This window comes from Sphaerodactylus townsendi, linkage group LG07 (assembly GCF_021028975.2).
Source record: "Sphaerodactylus townsendi isolate TG3544 linkage group LG07, MPM_Stown_v2.3, whole genome shotgun sequence".
NCBI classification, from domain to species: Eukaryota; Metazoa; Chordata; class Lepidosauria; order Squamata; family Sphaerodactylidae; genus Sphaerodactylus; species Sphaerodactylus townsendi.
In genome coordinates this window covers 13,162,039-13,178,049 of record NC_059431.1, presented here as the reverse complement: position 1 = coordinate 13,178,049, position 16,011 = coordinate 13,162,039, and positions in this window count along the sequence as shown.

The following is a 16,011-nucleotide window of genomic DNA, read 5'->3' as shown; positions in this document are numbered from 1 at the left end:
ACTTTATAGTGAACCTCTTTATTGTTTTGCGTTGGAAGCGAGCAAAAGCAAAAATCCTATTAACTCCGAATTTAAAATCCTTAATTTTAATAAAATGGCTAGTTGGGTTTTTGTGCATTTCTGGTTGCTTTGCTTTTTGTAGCACGGAGAGATCAGAAAGAAATCCACATTAAGAGTTGCAGTGGTTTGAAACTATTGTCTATTAATATACCCACTCCAATTAAAAAACACACACACTTGAAAGTTGAAAAAAAGGGGGGGGGGACACACGAATCTGTGGGTTTTAGGTGAAATCAAGACTGAAATGTACCTATAACCAGAAATTATTAAACTTGAGACTGTCTGCATACAAATGGAGGGATAATAAAATTCCAACAGAACAAGACTGGGGTTTAAAAGTCACAGAATATGCAGAGATGGTAAAGCTGACGGTGTTTATAAAAGACAACAAGAATATGGCCGATTTCCTTAAAGACTGGAAACTCTTTGTGGACTACCTGCTGAAAATATATACAAATTAAGAGAAATAATGGCAGAATTTAGGATTTATATGAAAACAGTGGATTGGATTAAAATAGTTTAGTAAGCTAAAGGCCTGACGCCTGGGTGGAAACAAAGAGCCAGTCCTACAGTTGCCAACTCTGTCTTGGGAAATTCCTGGAGAAATTGCAAGTGGAGACTCAGGAAGGCAGAATTTGAGCAGGGACGGAAGCTCAGCGGGGATACGATGCCATGGAATCCAACCTCTAACGCTACCAATCCTTCCAGAGAAAAAGCTGTGAACATCAGCCCCAGGAGGAAACATCAGAGCTGGCCTTTGCCTCTAAGCCCTGTCGGTGGACCTCCAAAGGAATTGGTGGGCTGCTGTGTAAGACTAGACAGGGATCTGCAACCTGTGGCCCTCCAGATGTTCATGGACTACAAATCCCATCAGCCTCTGCCAGCATGGCCAAATCCCATCAGCTCCACTGAGCTCCCGCCCCTCCTCAAATTCGGCCTTCCTGAGTCTCCACCTGCAAATCTCCAGGAATTGTAGTCCATGAACATCTGGAGAGCCGCAGGTTGCAGACCCCTGGACTAGACCACTGGTTGATTCAGAAGGGAGATGCTGCAAAGGCAAGAACTTTTCATAACTCTGCATGCACCCCGCTTCTCCTTTGAACTGGGTCCTGGACCCCTGAGCACGCAACTTGGCTTGGGAAAGTCCTAGAGATTTGGGGCCAGGGCTGCAGAGAGTGAAGCTTGGGGATGGGAGAAGCTCAGCAGGCATGTGATGGCACTCTAGGGCTTTGGTTTTTCTTAAGACTTTATGGTATCCCTCCAAAATTGCTGGTTGTGGAGATCAGCCGTCGTTCCAGAATTCCAGGCCCCACCTGGAGGTTGGTAACTCTGTTAGTAGCCCAATATAAACAAGGCCCAGGGATCATGGCTAAGTTTACCTTCCCTCCCAATGGTCTGTTTCAAGAAAGTCCCAGTTATTGTATGGCACCTGGCCCTGCTACTGTTTCATGACAACAGAATAGGAAGTAACAGCTGTAAACAGGAAATGAGGAATACAACCCCCAGGTCTTTAACATAATTTGTGTTTCATAGAAAAACTTTACTGTCTTCCAGCGATTTCACATCGGTTTAAAAAAAATAATCACACAGCACTGCATCATCTAATTAAAAAATTTTTTATTTAAGATGAAGAACCACCTTTTTTCTCTATTCTGTTATTCTTCAAGAAACTAAAGCAGTTATTTTTTTAAAAAAAAACAAGACTATCAGTGTCATTTTCTTACAGCATCTTGGTAAGTCTTCTACTCGCAACAAAATACATTGTACATTAAATAAAAGTTAACCCCAGCAGACACAGAGATAGCAAAACAAAAGACAGCATGATAAACCCTGCATTACTTCTTCAGCACAACAGCCTTTTGAGTCGGCGTTCTGCTGATTCCTAGTTAATGTTTGGAAGCCGAATTATCAACAGTCCTGTAGAAAAAGTATTCTGTACTTTTATTAGAATCTTGAGCTGATTCCGCATGGGCCAAAAACAGCGGTGTGAAAATGGTGTGAAAACAGTATAAACCCTTTTGCACCGTTTTAAACCCTTTTACACCGTTTTCACACCATTTTCACACTACTGTTTTTGGCCCATGCGGAATCAGCCTTAATGTGCGGAAATTGGTAACTGAAGCTTTTCACAGAGGTCAAGACTAGGCTGACCAGCCGTCCCGCTTTTGGCGGGACCGTCACGCCTTTAGACAATTTGTCCCGCGTCCCGCGGGTTCTACAAATTGTCCCAATTTTTGGGAGGCTGCTGCACTGCCTTCTGGGGCGCAAGGCAGTGCGGCAGCCTCCCGTCCGCCCGGCCGCAGGAGTGCATGGCCTTCTGGGGCTTGCCGTTTGCCGCTCTGTCACAGGGCAGCAAACGGCAAGCCCCAGAAGCCCGTGTGCTTCCCCGTCCCGGATCACAAAGGTGACCATCTGGTCACCTTAGTCAAGACCATCATGTGGTAAATAAAATCCCATTTGTCCTCTAATAAAGGCACAACCCCAGGAATGACCATGATTTTTCAGCACAATCTAACATCCAGGATCGGTTGTTTCTGAAGTTATTGAACACTGCACAATTCCTAGCAGACAAAATCCAGCACCCACAATCCATATGCTGGAGTATCCCAGCTGAGTCAATCTAGCCAGACATCTCATTCATACTCCAGCAGTGTGCGACACAAAGTCTCCTAAGTACAAATATTAACAAGGCAACAAGTTGTGTTCATGGCTCTCTGGCTCCTATGGTCCTCAGTACCACCACATTTTACAGTACTGTTGGAGGTGGATGGAACCATATGATCTATCCATGTTTATCAGCTCAGTCGCCACACAGAGCATACGAGTGCCCCATTAAAATGGACTGGGGCTGCAGTAAAATTGATTCTTTGGAACTCACAGCCACAAGATTGCAACAAAAAATTTAGATCGTTTTAAAAAGGAGATTAAACAAAAATCATAGGAACAGGTCCATAAAAGGCCGTTAGCATAGAGGCTAAATAAAATTTCAATGTCAGAGTTGGTGTCACTTCTAAATATCAACTGCTATGGAGGCCACAGAAGGGAAAGACACAAGTACGTGTGTTTGAGCGCTTCCTAAGAGCATCTGGCCGGTCCCTGTGGAAATCGGGTTTTAGTCTTCAAAAGAATTCTTATGTTCATTCTCATATCTGTGCCTCTTAATGATGCACATAATATTGTACATATTGGAAAGCTGGTGAATACTGGCATTAACATCTGAACCCCGATCATCTCAGATGAAACTGAAAAACATCCACAGACAGAACAAGCAAAAGAGAAAACGACATACGTTGACGGTCACCTAAATGTGATCATCAACCTTCGCCTGCGTGATCCAAGAAACAGGAAGACACGTTCCCCAAATTCATCTGAGATTGTCAGTGGGGTCAGATTTTTGGGCATTTGATGTAAAAACAACAGACAGAAGTTGGTGGCATTCCACAGTTTCAGGGGAGATACATCCAAAGCATCAAGTACTTTACAAATCATGTCTTTAGGTAAAAAGAAATTCTGAAAAGTCATCGATGTTGGAACGGCGCACTCTCTTTTCTGGGCAATTAGCTCCATCTGCTGCATCTTCGAAGTAAAGATAATCCCTGTGTTTTGATATACAGTTGGCCAAATTTCCAGTGGATATGTACATTACAGCCATAATTTCATATTTTAATACAGCTTTTAAAAGCTAATGCAATCTTCTTTCTGCTCAAGACAAATTGCAGCCTTTTCATCAAACCAAGCAACCATTTTGCCTGCTCGGGGCATCTTTTCCCAAGTCCGTTTTATTGCGGATGAGCAGACCAAGAAAAGTCACGGGCTTCACCTTGCCGTTACGCAAACACTCCTGAATTCAAGCGGTCGTAACCATTATCTCTACGGCAGGTCAGCACACAGATGCTCATCATGCCAAAGAACTGAAATGAAAAACAATAACATATTATTAAACCGAGTCTCCAGGGTTCATTGCGTTTCTATCAGTGCTCAGAAGGATTTACAGTTCAAAAGGCGCATTTCCCCCCAGTTGGCATGCAGCATCATTTGAAACGCAGTGGTAGAGGAAAGCTTTATGAATAGCATGGGCTGCTAAAAAGATAAATAAAGGGGCTCAAGATCAAATCAAGCCTGAATTCTCCCTAGAAGCTAAAACGACTAAAAAGAGGCTATCATACTTTGGACACTTTAAGAGAAGACAAGAGCCACTGGAAAAGACAATAATGCTAGGAAAAGCTGAAGGGAGCAGGAAAAGAGGAGGGCCCATCATAAGATGGATTGACTCTGCACAGGAAGCCACAAATGTCAGATTGCAAGAATGCACACCGGGCGCAGTTTGGCCCAGCTACGCCTCTGCTTCTCGGTTAATCGGCTCGCATGGGGCACCAACAATTTTTAATTTCTCTCCTGTCCCAGCTGGCTTCTGTTAAGGACCTCACTGTAATGATAACAACCACGAAGACAACCAGCACCCAAATTTAACCACTGCGACGAAATACCTTCACAATGGCAAATCCCAGAATGACAAGCATAGCGTAGCTGAGAACACTCTCTATCGCAGATATCATTTTGTCTGCGCAGCCCTACGGGGAGACAAAAGGAGTGAGGAATGAAATCTTGCAATTGTTAAGAAACTGCAGCTGTCATCTGAAAACAAAACATGTTAATAACCCTCTGGTTGCGCAGTAGGCTTACCAACCTCCAGGTACTGACTGGAGATCTCCTGGGATTACAACTGAAGTCCTGCCAAGAGAGATCACCTGAAGAAAATACTGCTTTGGTAGGCGGCCTCTATGGCGTTATATCCTGCTGAAGTCCCTTCCAAGGTTGAACAATACCGAAAATATGTGGTAAAGTTAGAATTTGGCTTTATTCCGGTATAACATTATTGGTATACCCGAATAAGCTGAATACCATATTCAGTATACCCAAATATATTCGGATATCCCGAATAATTTGGGTCAGTCTTAATTTTTTTGTATTTTAGGTGTTTTTAAGGTTTTTGGCCTATAAGGAGCACCTGTAGGGGATGCACCTGATGATACCACCCAAGTTTGGTGAAGTTTGGTTCAGGGAGTCCAATTTTATGGACCCTGCAAAGGGGTGCCCCCATCTTCCATTGTTTCCAATGGGAGCTAATAGGAGCTTGCACTCCCTTTAAACAATGTTTAAAGAAAGAAAAACAAACTAAAGGATCCACCACCCTCCAGGATTCGGCAGCATTCAGGGATCGTTTAGTTTGAACTCCCTTTAAATGATCCTTGAATGCTGCCGAATCCCAAATATCAATGCAAGCTGAATACTTTGTATTCGGATCAGTTCGTATTTGGGACCACTGCATTTGGGCTGCAAAACGACCTGAATATGCTCAAATTGGTCCCGTTTCGGGCATATTCCGTGATTCAGGCTACCCGAATCGCCAGCCCTAGTCCCTTCCTTCCCCAAGCCCCTATCTTACCAATGGGTAGTACCATTTTTCTGTCTTTAGGAATGGCCTTGAATCTTGCTATTGGAAGGAAAAGGAGTGAACCCCATAAGAATTCACAATGGAGGAGAAACCTATCCTCCATCACCAGCACCTTCTTTTTCCCCATGCTCTCCCGCCTCCTTGTAAGGTAGTTGATGGAACCAGCTCCCATCTGTCAGCTGGGTGACAATATTCCAAAGCAGCACCCCAAAGTGGTGGCTGAAATGCAACATAGAGTTTGCAACATAGAGTTTGTGGTCAGTATTTCTTTTCTTGTGCAAGTTATGATGCATGTGTTTGTAGAGACATGGCAGCTGTGGTCCCTCAACCCCAGATTTTCAATAAGTTTTAGATTTTTCTGCATCTACCTCTCCCTCCTAATGGCCTACAGGTGTGGATTGTTTGATCCGCACATTGGGACCTAAGCAAAGAATTAGATATATAATCTAAGAGTGGCAAAATTAATCAAGGAGCCGAATTTTGCCCATCTTTGGCTTCAGGCTGACAGTATACTATTATGAAGATGTATGTTTTTTGACACGCCCTTACCTCTGTGTTGAGATACTTTAGCTCGCTCAATCGTCCTGTGCAATTCTTAATAAACTCTTGCTTGCAGCAACTTGCAGGAATGGTTTTGTTGCCCGTGGTATTGTACCAGCTGCTGCTAATCCAGTCTGTATAGTTCTCAACTCCACAACACTGAAGCTTTAAGAGAAAGGTCGGAAGCAAAAAAACAGAGGTCAAATCCTTCCCAGTTGAGACAACATCTTGAAAACACTATCTCTTTTTATAAATATTTCAGTTGTCCACTGCCTCCTAAAAATTATCCAATCCTGCTGTCATGTTAATGTACCCTCCTTGCAAATGTGAAGCTTCACACTCCAATGATATGTGCAATAAATGACTATCACATTCCCTTTATAATATGTAGTCTGGTTGGCATTCAGCAGTCTTTGGCTATGAGCACCTGGTCAAATTGAAGCTGATGGCTTTCACACAAAACCCAGATTCTAAACCAGCTTTAAGCTATGGAATTGGGGTTGCAGATGTAGCAGACAATGGATTTATTTTCATAGATTCTGTTTTCATGAACACCTACTGTTACCATACCGCCCTGGCATAGCTGGGGGAAGTACTTATTCACAGGTATCCCTGCCCACGTGCCAGCCTAAAGGGTGATGCTGGAATTGCAGAGATGGGGAGCCAGGTCTACCTACAAGAAGCTTCCAGGAATTGTTTTTCTGTTCTCATACTCTCAGCTTATTTGAAGAAGAAGAAGAGTTTGGATTTATATCCCCCCTTTCTCTCCTGCAGGAGACTCAAAGGGGCTGACAATCTCCTTGCCCTTCCCCCCTCACAACAAACACCCTGTGAGGTGGGTGGGGCTGAGAGAGCTCCGAGAAGCTGTGACTAGCCCAAGGTCACCCAGCTGGCGTGTGTGGGAGTGTACATGGGCTAATCTGAATTCCCCAGATAAGCCTCCACAGCTCAGGCAGCAGAGCGGGGAATCAAACCCGGTTCCTCCAGATTAGATACACGAGCTCTTAACCTCCTACGCCACTGCTGCTCCCTAGGTGACCTAGGTGTTGAAATATTTTTTCCTTTGCTCCTCCTCATATAAATTAATATTCAGGGAGGGAGAGACTATAGTAGATTACAGCAGTGGCTTGGAAAAAAAACCATTTTGCATTTTTTTCTAACCAAAGGTGACAATACCTGCTCCAGATGTTTCACTGACAGATGGGATTTGCAGTCATCTATAACAGTGGTTTTCAACCTGGGGTAGGTGTACTCCCAGGAATATGCACCAGAGCACTTGGGGGTACATGAATAAATTATGCAATGGGTTTGCTAATACGAGGGTCCAATTTAAGGGAAATGGGTGCCAAGGAGTACATGAGTGAAAAAAGGTTGGTGTGGATGAAAATCAGGCCAGGTACTATATTATAACAGGTACCATATTGTAACAGGATATCGAAGAGATAGAAAAAGTACAGAGAAGGGCAACCAGGATGATTGAGGGACTGGAGCACCTTCCTTATGAGGAGAGGCTGCAGCGTTTGGGACTCTTTCGTTTGGAGAGACGTCTGAGGGGGGATATGATTGAAGTCTATAAAATTATGCATGGGATAGAAAATGTTGACAGAGAGAAATTTTTTTCTCTTTCTCACAATACTAGAACCAATGGGCATTCATTGAAAATGCTGGGGGGAAGACTTAGGACTAATAAAAGGAAACACTTCTTCACACAACGTGTGATTGTGTTTGGAATATGCTGCCACAGGAGGGGGTGATGGCCACTAACCTGGATAACTTTGAAAGGGGCTTGGACAGATTTATGGAGGAGAATTCGATCTATGGCTACCAATCTTGATCCTCCTTGATCTCAGATTGCAAATGCCTTAGCAGACCAGGTGCTCGGGAGCAGCAGCAGCAGCAGGCCATTGCTCTCACCTCCTGCACGTGAGCTCCCAAAGGCACCTGGTGGGCCACTGCGAGTAGCAGAGTGCTGGACTAGATGGACTCTGGTCTGATCCTGCTGGCTTGTTCTTATGTTCTTATGTTTTCTTCTGCTTAGGCCTTGCTATGCAAGCAAAGGACCTTTCTTTGGTTTTTAGACAGGAATACAGCATCTGGCCAAGGGCTGCCAGTCTCAGGAATTCATGGAGATTTTTTGGGGGTGGGGGAGTGGGACCTGGGAAGTGTTCAGGTTGCCATATCTTGAAAAGGACTGCAAAGCGGAAGAAGAGAGCAAACAAGACAATTAAAGGACTGGAGAACAGATAAAGAGTCTGGGACTTTCCATTTTAGAAAAAAAGTGTCTAAGAGAAGTTTGAAAGCTATGCATGGTAGCAGAAAAGGAACAAAACGGACTTTTTCTCCCTCCCATAATTCTAGAATTTGAGGGCACCCAGAAAAAAAAGCAGACAGGCAACTGATTCAGGACAAAAGGAGACCCTTTATTCAATGAGTAAATAAAGTTGTAGGGTTCACGTCTTTATAACTGTGATTATTTCACCAGTACATGAGTGTTTTAGCTAACCAGACTAGCCATGCTGCATCAATGGTATGTACTGGTGAAATAATCACAGTTGTATAAATAAACCGTCATGCCCAAGATAGTGTTTTTGTACATTTGTGCACACATGCATTTATTTTGAAATGTTGTACACTGATGAAAACATTAATTTATTTTTAAAAGCACGGATTTGATTTTTAAGTTAGTCGTTGGCAATTGTTTGTGATTCTATGGGATGCATTTGAAAAATTCTTCTGCAATTATATACCTGTGAGACGTATCTGAGATATTTTTCCTGGCGAAAAACAGGAACAGTTTATTTATATGCTTGTGACTATTTCACCAGTACATATAACCAAACCAGCTACACAATTTCCCAATCCAGACCCAGCAACCCTGAAAACAGAGAACTTGCTTAGAGAGCTCTCGTTCACCCCACCCCACTGCCTGGACTTGTTCGTTTCATGCTCTGGTGCTTCTGTTGTGGTTGGCAAGAGGATACAGGTGCAGTCTGACACAGTCCAAATAAGGAGAGCCATTGTGGTGTAGTGGTTAAGAGCAGGTGCACTCTGATCTGGAGAACCGGGCTTGATTCCCCGCTATGCCACTTGGGCTGTGGAGGCTTGTCTGGGGAACTAGATTAGCTTGTGCACTCTATAGCCAACCTAAGGCCTGCAGCGGTGCGGAGGGTGAGAGAGAGAGTCTTTCTCTCGGAGTCCTGTCTGACCTGGCATTAACAGTGCCCTGAAATGTAGGAGTCTGTTTCAGAAACTCCATATTGGGACCATGTCTGGCAAGAGTGCCTCAAGGGCTTCCCCCACCCCACACAACTTCATGCCTGGCCCATACTCAGGAAATAACATTTGAATATGGAAAACAGCCCACCCTGGGCGAAGCCAGTACTCTTTTGTCTATATGTGTTAAACCTTTCCTGTGACTCATCTCCTTGTGACCATCGTATATTGTAATGGCCATTAAGGGTCATTACCTGTATTGTTCGACAGCAGGCAAAACCCATTGAGCCATCAGCTCAATGGTCTGATACTCAAGACCATCAACTCACCTGGAACAGCAGGAAGAATCTGGGGTGCTGTGTGGTTTCCGGGCTGTATGGCCATGTTCTAGCAGCATTCTGTCCTGACGTTTCGCCTGCATCTGTGTCTGGCATCTTCAGAGGATCTGATAGTAGGAATGGAAAGCAAGTGGAGTATATATACTGTGAGGTCAAAAGGTGAGGCCCTCTGAATAGAGTAGCCTGGTATGTGAGTCACAAAGAAGTCTGTAGCCTGGGAGTAACAATGAAGATAGCAAGGTCAATAGGTGAATGCATCTGAATAGAAGTATCCTGGTCTTTGTGTAGTTCAGAAGCCCCCATAAGGCTCACAGAGAACGTATATGTATGATTGTGCCAATGCTATATGGTTTTCCTCTTGCTTATGGCCTTTTAAGATGTATTAAGCCCCTCTTTGGTTGAATTTATGATGTGCCCGCTGTTTAGGATTTTAGTTTGACTAAATTCTCCAGTTAGTTTAAGGTTCTGTTATTGTTAACTTAGGAAAGTCTTGCCTATAAGTACATGTGTTTATCCCTTAAGGTTTTCCTAATGTTTAAGCTTAGAAATGTTATTTTTGAAATTTGAGTCTGTCAGCAAAAGCAGTAGCTTGTAAAGGCTGATATTAAGGAACAAGAAAGTTGGCTCTGGAATGCAGCTTAGACCAACACCCAGCCGACTCCCTAGCAAAGACAAAGACCCGCTTTGGACTTGCAAATCAAACTTGTTGCCAGCACCCAGAGGTCCCCAGCCGTTGGATGACATGCAGGGACCACCATTGGACAGTTTGAACTTTTCTTTGTTGCAACAATGAGAGGCGGGAGCCTCAGGGTATTACTGATGGAAACAGCCATCTGATAAAGGAGATAACTGGGTGCGGTAGCGAGCCCACCTGGATTTCCTGAATGAACTGTTATCTGCTCTCCCTTCAGCACCATTGCGAGATCCTGCGAGAAGACGTTTGACAGCAAGATTTGGTAATCCCATTCAGAAGTTGTAATTGTATCTTGCTTTTGTATTGTTGTTTTCTTATTGGTGTTTGGTGAGGGACTTGCCCCCTCACCTCCCCTTTTATCTGCCCCTTTGCCCCTTTGAAGTTTGGGAATAAAAGTTCTTGCACTGGGTTGCAAGGGCGCGATTCTCCTGCCCGAGCTGTGACCATCACCTGCAAATATTATCCTTTGCTTGAAGAGCGTCGGCTTCCTGCGCCTCATTACGTTGCTGAGCTGAAATCACTTATTGTTACCCGAGCAGCAGCGGTATCAATAGGACTGGCGGTGGTTTCATTATCAATTGCGATCTAGTACGCTAGTCCTAATCATTATAGTTATATTACCTTGGATTAGTCACAGTTCTGTGGAGCTCTCTCAGCCCCACCTACCTGGCAGAGTGTTTGTTGTGAGGGGGGAATGAGTAAGGAGTTTGTAAGCCCTTTTGAGTCCCCTTACAGGATTTAAATCCAAACTCCTCCTCCTTCTCCTTTGGTGCAGAGGAACTCAGCTCTTGCAAAGAGTTCTAATAACCACCTTTCTGGCATCTTCTCTACAGAAGATAAAAGCATGTGGGTCACTCTTCAAAGCCGCCATTTTCTTCCAGGAAACTGATGTCTTTTAGCTGGAGATCAGTTGTCATTCTGGGAGAACTCCAGGCTTCACCTGGAGAGTGGCAACCCCAGCACTACCTCAGATTCTGTGCTGCAGGCAAGCACCAGCTATGGTTAGCCAGACAATCAGGGCGGGCCGCTGGAGCAGGCGTGGTCAGGCAGTCCAAAGTCAGGTAGTCCAGGAGTTCCGCCTAGAAACAGAGGTTTAAGGCGTGGAACAGAGAACCGGGTGCGTGGAGCTTCCCAGAGAAAACACACCTTGTTGTACTCAGGCAGAGCCCAGCCCGAGACATGATTTTATACAGGAGGTCCTGGCTAATGAGGCCAGGATTCTGCAAGGGTTCAGTCTTCCTCTGATGTTACCCTTTCGAGCTCACAGAGCTTTTTGCCATATCAAGCCGCAATGGGGGCACTTCTCTTTTTAATACTGAGCCGCTGCCTCTGCCTTTGCTTCCTTTGCACAGCTGGTCCCTCACTTCGGGACGGCTGAAGGAGCTTCCGGCTCAGCTTCTGGCAGGGGAGGGCTTGGCTACTTGCCTCTCCTCTCCAGGAGCCAGATACTGGTCTATGGTGTTGTCTGGCTCTTCGTCAGATTCCTTGTCTCTCAGGGATTGGCTCATGGCAGATTTCAAAGGAGCAGAATAGAGGCCAGTAGTCTGAATCAGATGACAAAGACTTTATGATAAGAACATTGAATCAAAAATGGGAGAAGGGAGGTTTTCTAGACACTGGGAAAACTGAAAATTTAATAGACAGTTGGAAAAATATAAAGATTGAGAAATATATGGAGTTGGAAAGAAAAGTGATATTGAAATGGTACAGAACACCAAAACAACTAGCATGTATGATTAAAGGACTCAGTCCTAAATGCTGACACTGTGGAGACCAGGAGGCATATTATAGCCATATGTGGACGGAATGTATAGAAGTGAAAATTTTTGGACAACCGTAATGTTATATATCGAGAAACTGATGAAGATTAATATTGGGATAAATAATGATTTAATGTTCATGGGTGTAATGGAGGATAGAAGGGTAGATAAAAAATATAGCTACATGTATAAAATAATGATCAAAGCAGCACATGCAACAATAGCTTTAGGCTGGAAAGAAAAGAAAAAATGGACAATCCAGAAATGGTTGGAATATATCTGGGAACAAGTGACACTGGACATTTTCGAAATAATAACAAAAAACAAACTGTGGCAAGATAAACAGAGCGAAATTTTGAAGATATGGACTTTTGAATATACGCGGACTGGATGAAAGAAGCTGGAGTCAATGAGGAGATAGGGGAGAAGAGATTACAAAGAATGAACTTACTGCTGTTTGTTTGATAAAACTATGAAGAAAATACAGGGGGGAGGGGGAAAAGGGGAAAATGTATTGTTTGAAAACGAATGAAGAAGAGCATTAATATAAAATGGAATGTTCAAATGATACAATCAAAAAAATTAGTAGTAGTAGTAGTCTGAATCTTGCCCCGACCTGGATAGTTCAGCCTTGCCTGATCTCATTCAACAGCCAAACAGGTTCGTCTGTGGCTAGCACTGGTCAGAAAACCACCCAGGAAGTCCAAGGGTCACTATGCAAAGGAAGCCGATGGCAAACCACCTCCGCTAGTCTCTCCACTTGAAAGCCGTACTGAGTTGCCAAAAATTGGCTGCAATTTGACAGCACTTTACGAACACAGCCTGCAATCTTTTCTCGTAGCCTGGTAACAATCCCTTCTCCACATCCCTTGGGAACACCCCCCCCCCTCAAGCACATCCAGACCCAAGTGCTTTCATGCCCACTTAGGATAACAGTCCTATTTTTAACTGGATTACTCAGCTTGTAACAAAAATCACACCCCTGCCAGTTTATTCCAGTAGAATAAATAATAAACATCAACTAGCCCAGGCAATTTCACTACTACTTGGGTGCATTCAGTCCCCTTTGAAAACTGAAATATTCTATTTCTCTCCCCCTCCCCCCCCCCCATGTTATTTAATGAAAAGTTTTACATGTTCGGCTTAGCGGATTCTCCCATGTCATCTTGGGGTAGTGTGGTAGCAGACCAGGGCAGTGGTAGGATCCAAAAATTTTAGCAACAGGTTCCCATGGTGGTGGGATTCAAACTGTGGCGTAGCGCCAATGGGACTGGGCGGGGCACAACGGGGGCGTGACCGGGCATTCTGGGGCGGGGCATTCCTGGGTGGGGCTGTGGCAAGGACGCAGCCGCTGCGCCGGTCCTTGGGCGGGAAACGAATGCACGCAGGCGCAGGCTGCCACGCACGCTGGTGCACCTCCTGCTAGACTGCTTCAAGTTCTGCGCGCTACTGCTGAGAGGAGGGGCGTAACTAAGGCAAAAACCATGTGGCAAAATCACCAATTAGTAACCCCCTCTCGGCACACACAAATAATGAGTAACCTACTCTCGGGAACCTGTGAGAACCTGCTGGACCCCACCTCTGGACCAGGGGCTTGGAAGAAAGAAGCAGGAACTGAAATTCATATGTTCCTGAAGGCTTTCACAATGAGAGTTAAATATTTACACATCTTTGCTATTCCTTTTTTGTTCCTTTTTTTTTGGCAGTTCATTGATTGAAATTCTTCCACTGATTGAAAGTACAGTTTTTGATTTATTTAACTTAGAAATCTTTTGCCTGTAACTCACTTAAAAAATTTATAATGCCTCTTAAGGTACTGCTGTTGTTTGCATACCAAAGTCAATTGAGGACCTTCAAGTGTGAATAATGGAACAATTTGTTGTCTTAAACCAGACAGCGAGTCTGCTAGAAGCTGGGAGTCCTTTAGATCTCGAGGAGGTCCAAGAATGTGAAGTGTGCAGGAGGGCACTCAATGGGGAAGTGTTAAGAGAAATTAGCCAAAGCAGGTTTTGTGACCTTACTGCGGAAGCGTTTCACTTTCAGCTAAGTGAAATGTTGACCTGAGGTCTCGTTTTCACGGTAAAATGCACACCTCTATGTAGGCGCAGAAGGCATAAGAGGAATATATTCTGAAAAAGCAAAGATTTTCTTTTTGCCCCCCATTACTTTCTTTCTGTAATGGGTAGTTGGCAACCATGATGCAGCTGAACAAAGAAAAATGCAAGCTTGAAAATCTATCCTTTTTCTGTTACTAGGCAAGCTTGATAGCCCAACAGAATGCCCCTTGTTCAGAGTTATACAGGATGTGCAAATTCAACTGTTTTTAAGGTCTTACTGCTCCCAGACAGATACCTTGGATTTGCCCTTCTTCTAGTGACAGAAGAGAGAAACATGAAAATGTTTAGGCTCTTTGTCTAAGGAGAAGGGCAACAAAAGACAATATAGATTAGAAAGAAACAGGGCTCTAGTTCATCTTGCGTCAAAGAACCAGGTGCTGACATCTTCCAATAAGGGCACTAGTTTGCCCCATCCCCACCCTTTCAAATGATTGATTGATGATGATGAACTTTGGGGTGTATTCTTTTTACTGCTATTCTGATGTAACCTATAACAGTAAGAACACACTGTCATTTTACGTGGTTCCCCTGATGCTGTTTTGCCCGTTTGTTGGGGTGAATAAAATATTGATCTGATTTTATTCCTTTGTCGGCTTAAGCTTTTTGGCTTAAATAGTTTGAACCCGTTACCCTGTTGTAACATCTATGGCCAGTTTCAATTCCCCACACACACACCCCACAGTCATGGGATGTCTGAAGTCACCTGAAACGGACATCCTCTGTTTTCATAGGTAAAAGGGTCGCTCAAAGTGATGTATTTGATCAATATAAGACTGATTGAAATGTACTGGGTTTTCCACCTTTGTATTAGCCTTTGCTTCTACTTCTGTATTTAGTCTTTGCTTCTGCTTTTCATTATTCAGGGGCCTATTTGGACTGGATTATGTATTGTCGAAGGCTTTCACAGCTGGTTGTGGTGGGTTTTCCGGGCTGTGTGGCCGTGGTCTGGTGGATCTTGTTCCTAACGTTTTGCCTGCATCCGTGGCTGGCATCACAGGTGTATCACAGAGGGAAGTCTGTTACACACTGTTAGGACCTTAGACACCCCAAAAACAAAAGTCCGTCTTTGTTTTTGTTTGTTCCATTCCACCCCACTTCAAACACAGCTCCCCTTTCTTGCAAGAAAGCCCGTTTTTCAGCTGCATGCTTATTAGCCATTGTTTGGTCAGCTCTCTCCTGAATGTGCCGGTTTTAGGAGGGTTACGGTATCGCCAGTAGTCACAGCCAGGGCTGAGTGCTGTGCTCGCGTTTGAATGCGCCGCTTTTAGGAGCTTTACGGTAGCCCCAGTAGTCACAATCAGGGGGAAGTATTGCGGAGGAAGCGCATCAGGCTCCAGCACAGGGTTGTTTTGCATTGTGCATAAAAGAGCATGTGACCGAGGCAGGGCAAGGGGATACCACGTGATAACTGGGAAAGCTGTGCTCAGAGCCTTGCATTCATAGTTGTGCGCGCAGGAACCAGCCAGAGATACAATTAGGTAACTTTGCAGGCAGCAACATCTGGAGTAAGTTTCTCTCCTGCTTTGGTCCCTTCTTGGCTACTCAGAGCTCACCATGGATTGCGGAGTCATCACCTCCAAGAGCGTGTTGCTGCTGATCAGCCTCATCTTTTGGGTAAGCGGATGGAGGGAATCCCGGCTCTTTACTTAAGGGTTCCTAATCATTAATATTTAATAGGTATTTCCCAGAGAGGAGGGGCGGGCAGGCTGTGAGTTTACTCAGAGGCAATTTACCCCGTGAGTTTACTCAGAGGCAATTAGAGGAAGAGTTTGGATTTATTTATACCCCTCTTTTCTCAACTGGAAGGAGACTCCAGGTGGCTTACAAGCTCCTT